Genomic DNA, 7,165 nt, shown 5'->3' with positions numbered 1-7,165 from the left:
CACAGGAAATCTGAGTTTAAAAACAATACATATATGTGTATTCCTATTCATAGGGTATATACGTATATAACATTTTCACACTCTGTATTATATATACTGAGTCCAAGAAAAATCCCCTTCATAAGACACCACACAACTGACATTTTTGCCTTGGAGAAGACGTGGATAAAATAGGCAGGCAAGATCAGCTAGAGGTCATTTATCATCCTGATGGGGGGTGGGGAATCATCAGATACATTTCATGTTGTGCTAATGTTATCGGTAGGGAAGAGTTCCAAGTCCCCACCTGTTCGTGGGAGTTGGCTTCTTGTGATATCCCAAGAATAAGAATTTCCTGAGACTCGCATGGGAGGAGGAGGTATTGAAAAAGCTTTATTCCTGTGCAATCGAACCCCTGAGTTTCCAAGGTCCCATTTCCCTTGTTGGACCCAGGAAGAACTGTAGCTGTGGCTTCAAAAGAGCTAGAATCAAAGCCAGTGTCCAGAATGTTTGCTCCATATTGAAGCAGTGTTCAGACCAGCATCGGGCTGGCTTAGTTTGTGTGCCTCAGTCCATCACATGTGGGATCCGCATGGCCGTGGGCCACACGGGCAAATGCAAGAGAGCCAAGAGCAAGAATTTCTTTGTTTGGAGGATTATGTATTCTCAAATTTTTGTGGGCTTGTTTTGGCCCTGTCTACTCTGGCCAATGATCTCTGTTCCCACCTCTGACTGACAGGCATTTTCCCTAGTCACTCCCATTTAGGGTGCATGCTTCATCTCCTTCCCCCAGTGACCTACAGAGAATGGGCCAGAGGTTCCCGGGGGAGTGTGACATTTCAGGTTCCTGGTGAAGCTGCCCAAATGCCCATGCTTATAATGGCTGGCCTCCCATTTGCCTTTTTCCTATTATTAATAACTAGCTAATTACAATGGTATCACTAAGAACTCATGATCTTCCTGGGCAATATAAGAATCACATGTGGGCATGAATGAGAAAATGGTCAAATATACACACCTAGACGCTGTTTGTGAATGCTCTGCCTTTGCCCAAATAAACTTTTCTAAAAGCCTTCCTAAAACAAGGTTAGAGACGCTGGATGTAATCCCTAATAATTGCTTGTGGAAATTCATCAGAACAAGGCTAAACATCAAAAGCTCTTGCCACCATCTGTCTTTGCTGAGGCCCTGGCCATTAGTAGCATCCAGGCCCTTAAACAAATGTAGATGTGAATCTCTGACAGTTCTGTTCTTACCAGCAGCTGGGTGCAAAGGAAAGCAATTCAAATGCAGCTCCTTCTCCAGGGAGTTTATTGTCTCTGTCCTTCAGCCACCATGGAAGAAAGGTGGTTCCTTTACATTTATCCCCACCATTTACATACTCTTTTTCTGCAACAACTATTTCCTTTTTTCCCCATTTTTAAAAACATATATTTTTATTGATTTCAGAGAGGAAGAGAGAAAAATAATGATGAAAGAGAATCACTGATTGGCTGCCACCTGCACACCCCTTAACAGGATGAAGCCCCTAACCCAGGCGTGTACCTGACTGGAAATCAAACTGTGACCTTCTGGTTCATAGGATGAGACTCAAACATTGAGCCAAACCAGCTGGCCTTTTTATTTTTTTAAACAAAACTACCACCCATAGACCTGTCTCTGGCTTTTGGTCAACATTACTAATATAAATTAGGATATACATCTCTCTATATGAAATCCTAATATGCAAATAGATTGAACAGCAGAACAACCGAACAACTGAACAACTGGTCGCTATGATGTGCACTAACTACCTGGGGGTGCACATGGAACATGGTGGGTGTTGGCTGCGGCGGGATGGTGGAGCAGGTGAGTGGGGGTGCCAGACTAAGGCAGGGCACCAGTGGCTGTCACTGGGGTGAGCCTCTGGTGGTTACTGAAAATACTTTGCTCCCACATGCCATGGTGCCTCCTGGCGCTTACATCCGCTGCCAGTGCCAGAGCCACCACTTACACCTGCTGCCGGTGACGGCCCCGCTTGCACCTGCAGCTGGTGCCGGAGCCATCGCTCTCACCTGCTAATGCGCCTGGCACTGGTCCTGATCACTTGGTGGCGTTAGTGGGTGTGAGCTGCGGCTGCCCGCTCCGATCATCCCTGAGGGCTTCTCCACCTCCCCCTGCTTCTGAGAGGCGACCAGGACAGCAGCCGCCACTGGTACTCACTGATGACGCCAGCCCCGCTCTCATTTACTGCTGGTGCCAGCACCAATCACTCTGCACTGTCAGCGGGCGTGAGCGGGGCCTGTGCCATAGTGTGTGGGAGCAGTGGAGGCAGGAGTGGGGCTGCCAGCAGGCAGGGGACTGGGGGCCACAGCGGGCAGGGGCCAGGTGGGGGCACGGAGAATGGGCTGAGACCCACCTCTGTGCCCACCGCAGCCTCACGGCCCACAGTTCCTTTCAAGGTGCACAAATTTGTGCACTGGGTCCCCAGTTAAGATATAAATTAGGATCCAGTCTGAAAAGAAAATGCCAAAATCAGGTAGTTAGCAACTAGAGGCAGTGGAACTCATTTAGAATCAACAGCATCCGGCCACATAAGAAGGTTTAAATAGTGAGCCAGTCTTCAGAGAGGGAATAAAATGAGACATAAAAAGTGTGAAGAATCTGTTGAAACACAATTGTAAGCAACATGAAGTAACTGTGAATGGCTGAGAAATCACAGTAGTTTGACAGGCCTGCTGGGCATATCTAAGGAGAGAAATAAGGTTTTTCTTTGAACTAAGTAGTGCCTATGTCTGCAAGCATGGTGGGGTGTGGGGCTGGGGATATATATATATATACCATTTAAAACCTATTCAAGATGAGGAAAGAAACCAATCTTTTATTGCTATAAGTATTCACAGTAATGATAAAAAGTTGCCATTATTTGCTATTTTCATGAAGGCCATCTTATTATGCATTGAAAAATGCATTTATCTGTGTGTTCTTTGTATATTAGTATAAAATAAAACACTTCTAGCCAAAGTGGCTTGTGCTAAAGGTAGAATGTGCTTCCTTATGCAAATGAAAGACTTCGGGTGTGGCTGATTCCAGGCACAGAGCCACTGCCAGCAGGGCTCAGATGCCTTTGCTCTCCTATCTTTCATGGGTGCTCCATCCACAGACAAGCCTTTCCCATCCTCCTGGCAGAAGCTCCAGATAGCAAACCTATCTCCTCGGGAGCCTCAAGGAAAGCTCCCCAATTTTATTACTCAAAAGTGCTGCAGTTGAGTTCCAGTAGCCCTGATTGTCCCTTGTCCAGTCACTACCTGACACTTAGCCAATGCCGTGGTGGGCGTGGCCTGATGTCCACCCCATTTAACTTGTGCCAAATAAGGAGGAAAGGGAATTCAACATGAAAATTGGAACGCTGCTATGAGAATTTTGGTGGATGGTTGCCTGGTAGATAGAGATATCCTTTATACTTTCTACTGGAAAAATATATATATAGCCAAAGAGGAATTTGGGACTTAGATTTGAAGGATGCTAAATCTGGATCAGTGGTCCTTCATTCCAGGAGTCAAGGCTTATGAAACATCTACGTGCAAAGGGAATTGCATAGCACCCTCTTTATAAAGTACAGTTGAAATGAGAGTGAAGAGGGCTACAAGAATTAAAGAAAAACATCCTGCCCAGTTATTTTTGTTTCCATGTTGTTATCAAGGAATGAACTGTATTTAAATATCACTTGTTGGATTGGGAAGGGAAGATGGATAGAAAAGAAATAAATGGGTATTATATCTTTTTCTCATAATTTTGGAGGTGAGAAAATAGAAGATCAGAGAAGCAATATCAAGTCCCTAACTAAGTAACCCAGCCAGTGAGTGGGGAGCTAGACTGTGAACCTGGATTTGGTTGGCTCTAAAACAATTTCTAAGGGAAAACCCCACTGATATTCATGTCCTACTGAACTAAGTATAGAAACAAGGTTTAGCTCAGAAGGTTCTATTACTGTGCCTTTCAAATGTAAAATTTTCAAAATCATGAGAAAGTTTTTTGGGTAGAAGTCACCTGTGAAAAATGTATAATAGTCTGATAAATTCATCCTAGTTATGAAGACATTTATAACTAAGATAGAAAAGCTAGTGATCTCTATTTTAATGGGAAAAAGATTACTAGTTTAACAGTGGTGTGTGTTTTTGTTTGTATAAATTGACATACTTGTTTACAGATGTAGAAACATTTAAATGGTTTTCAAACAGAATTCATATTTAAGAGGGGAGGAGTCACACTATGCTTTCTAAGGCATACATTGAGTGAGGATTTGAATGCTGAAAACCTGAGCTCTCTGGAAAATGCCAGGAATAGAATGATTTGGAATTCGACCGTTGCTGCCTCATATTGCACAGAATTCAATCTCCTCTCCCCTCCCCACCTTTTTGTGGCTAATGTGAAGGAATATTTGAAATGTGAGAAATAACCTTTTCTTTCTATCCCTGATGGTGTTACCATATGGCATTAGCATTTGCTTCACCCTCCTACTATTTATTTATTTTAATCACGACTCATGATTAGTAAAAAGAAGGGGAGCTCTTACAGTCTATTGCTGGCTTTATTCTCCCTCCCAGTATGGCTCCGGATCACCCCATCCCCCTTACCTGCAGAGACGGCCATTTTTAATGGAGCATAGTATTATTCACCTGTTGAATGACACCCTCAGAAATGATAGTGCCTTATATTGGAAGAGAGTTTCTATCATCTGTGGATTTTTTTTTTCCTCCCGACATTCCCAAACCATCTGTGTCTTCGCATTTATGGCCAAGACATTTCTCAGTTTCAAATGTGCTTAGAGCTGACAAAACATAACATCTGGATTTCAATGAAAGGAGAAAGGCTCATTTGAAAGCTTTTTAATGCCCCTAGACCACAATGAGATCAAATCGAGGAACATATTTTTATGAGTTGAGTGCAAATGAATTAGAAACATGTGGGTTAAATTTTTTCCTAAAACTCCAAGGGAATTGAAATATTAAGGGAAAGTGCTTTGCAAACTGCCTCTTGGCTTCTGCCAAAGTCAGAACACTTGAAAAAAAAAAAAGAGCTGGTAACATCGACCGAATCCAAACGTACCCAGCATTTTCTTCTCTAGTGCATAAAGGACACTTTTGATCTTTGAATAAAACAGAATAGAACCAAAGACTTGCAAGTTTCATATCCAACAATGTTTAGTATCCAGTCTAAAATAAGCATATTCCTAGATTTCATTCAGTCTTTCCTTTTTTTAAAATTGCTGCTTGTTTTGTTTTAAAATAGCCAACAATAAGTGAGTGACATAACTGTACTGATGGGACCTAAAATCTCTCAGTCATTTCATGTGCTTTATTTCAAGGAGAGGATAAATGGATTAATAAATATTTGTTTCAAATTTGTGAGTATATAAACGATGTTTATTTCAAGTCACCTCTATTTTGCTGGGTTTTAAAGAGCTTTTCTGATTAATGGAAAACAACCTTGTCCCACTCCTGGACACCTGTGAGTCACTTAAACATTCATCTCATGGCCAATATTGTCCAAACGACATGCGTGCCTTTGTGTAGGTGTGTGTAGGTGTGTGTCAACACAGTGTTACTAATGCTTTAACTCACTACACCTAACCTGAGGTCCCTGGAAACACAGAAGAAGTAATTCTTCAATTATTTGCAGGGAAAACTCTACCATAACCGTGGACTTGAGTGAAGTCCCTGCAAACCACAGCTCTGGAGAGGGCAGATGGAGGGGAGCAATCATCGGTGTAGGGGCTGCAATTTTCCCAATTTCCTGAGTAGGAAGCAGTTTAATATGATCCTTTGCTTGTGGCCACAAAGCCTGGCAGTGATGAGGAGTAATTCTCCCCCTCTGCCCGCTCCTTAGAAAGCCTTGATCTTCTCTCATCCCCAGGATAACCAATGTCATGACATGTCTGCTGCGGCCTTATCACTGCTGCTAATAACAGATCCCCGCCTGGAGACAGCCCCACACGCACAACTTTAAATTGTCTCTTCTGGCACAAAATGATTTTGTAAAGCAGACTCCATCACTGAGGCAAATATGTGCAGATGTGCCAGCGGTAACTCCAGAAGTCACTTGACGACATTAAGATTAAAACCTCACTATTGACAAGGTTTTCTTTTTCTTTTTTCTTCCTCTTTCATTACCTCTTATAATTTAGCATAAGACCTCCAGAGACATCCTTGTGCTACCAGGCTCTCTACTCAGGAAAATCGCCGAAGGAGGCCATTGTTAATCAGAGTGAGAAGGAGGTCCCAGGAATATGCCTGCTCTCTGCAGGAACGTGAGAGCTGGCTAGTTGAGGTGGGTTGGGAGGGAGTCAAAATGAACCCTCCAAATTAAGAAAGAAATGAGAGCCCAGCCAGTATGGCTCAGTGGTTGAGCATCGACCTATGAACCAGAAAGACACATGCCCGGGTTGCAGTGTTACAGAAAACCGGAGAAGAGCCAAGCAATGCTTAGAGAGATGGAGTTACGTTTATTATTACGCGTGGGCCCAGAGAAAAATGTCTAGAATTAAAATTTCAAACAGCAGTTTTGATATAAGATGGATGCTTCAGCAGGCTTGATCCCCAGTGTGGGGAGTGCAGGAGGCAGCCGATCAATGATTCTCTCTCATCATTGATGTTTATCTCTCACTCCCTCTCCCTTTCTCTCTAAAATAAATAAAAAATATATTTTTTAAAAAAAGAAATGAGAGACAACCTCAGAAAACAAACACGTGTCTTGTTCATCATAAAGCTGATATTTAATGTGCAGCATGACATGGGGGACTCTTTACCCCTCCCCCACATGGGAGTCTGTACTTGTTCTTCATTAAATCTCCACCTTTTCTATACAAAAATAAATAAATCAACGCACCATGAAGTGACATACAAATGGCTTGTTCATCTCTGCCTCACCTGAGGGGAATCTCCAAAGGCAGCAACATCTTCAGGTTCACAGCCTCCCGCTCAGCCCATGGGAAAAAGTACAGAAAGAAAACGTGTCCAAGAAGAACCCCATCCAAATGATCAAGTAAGGAGGGGGGTTCTGCTCCAGTGAGGGGGGAAGAACCAGGACGGAGCAACAGTGAGGGAGGGAGGTGCCTCCCAGAGCGCTGAGAAGTGAACATGCCCCCGCCCTCGTGAATTTTAGCAAAACTCATCATTTCACACATTTGCAGGGAAGATGCATTGGC

The sequence above is a fragment of the Myotis davidii genome, unplaced genomic scaffold (assembly GCF_000327345.1).
Source record: "Myotis davidii unplaced genomic scaffold, ASM32734v1 scaffold590, whole genome shotgun sequence".
Lineage (NCBI taxonomy): Eukaryota > Metazoa > Chordata > Mammalia > Chiroptera > Vespertilionidae > Myotis > Myotis davidii.
The sequence above is the reverse complement of the archived record's forward strand: the minus strand, read 5'-3'. Positions refer to the sequence as shown.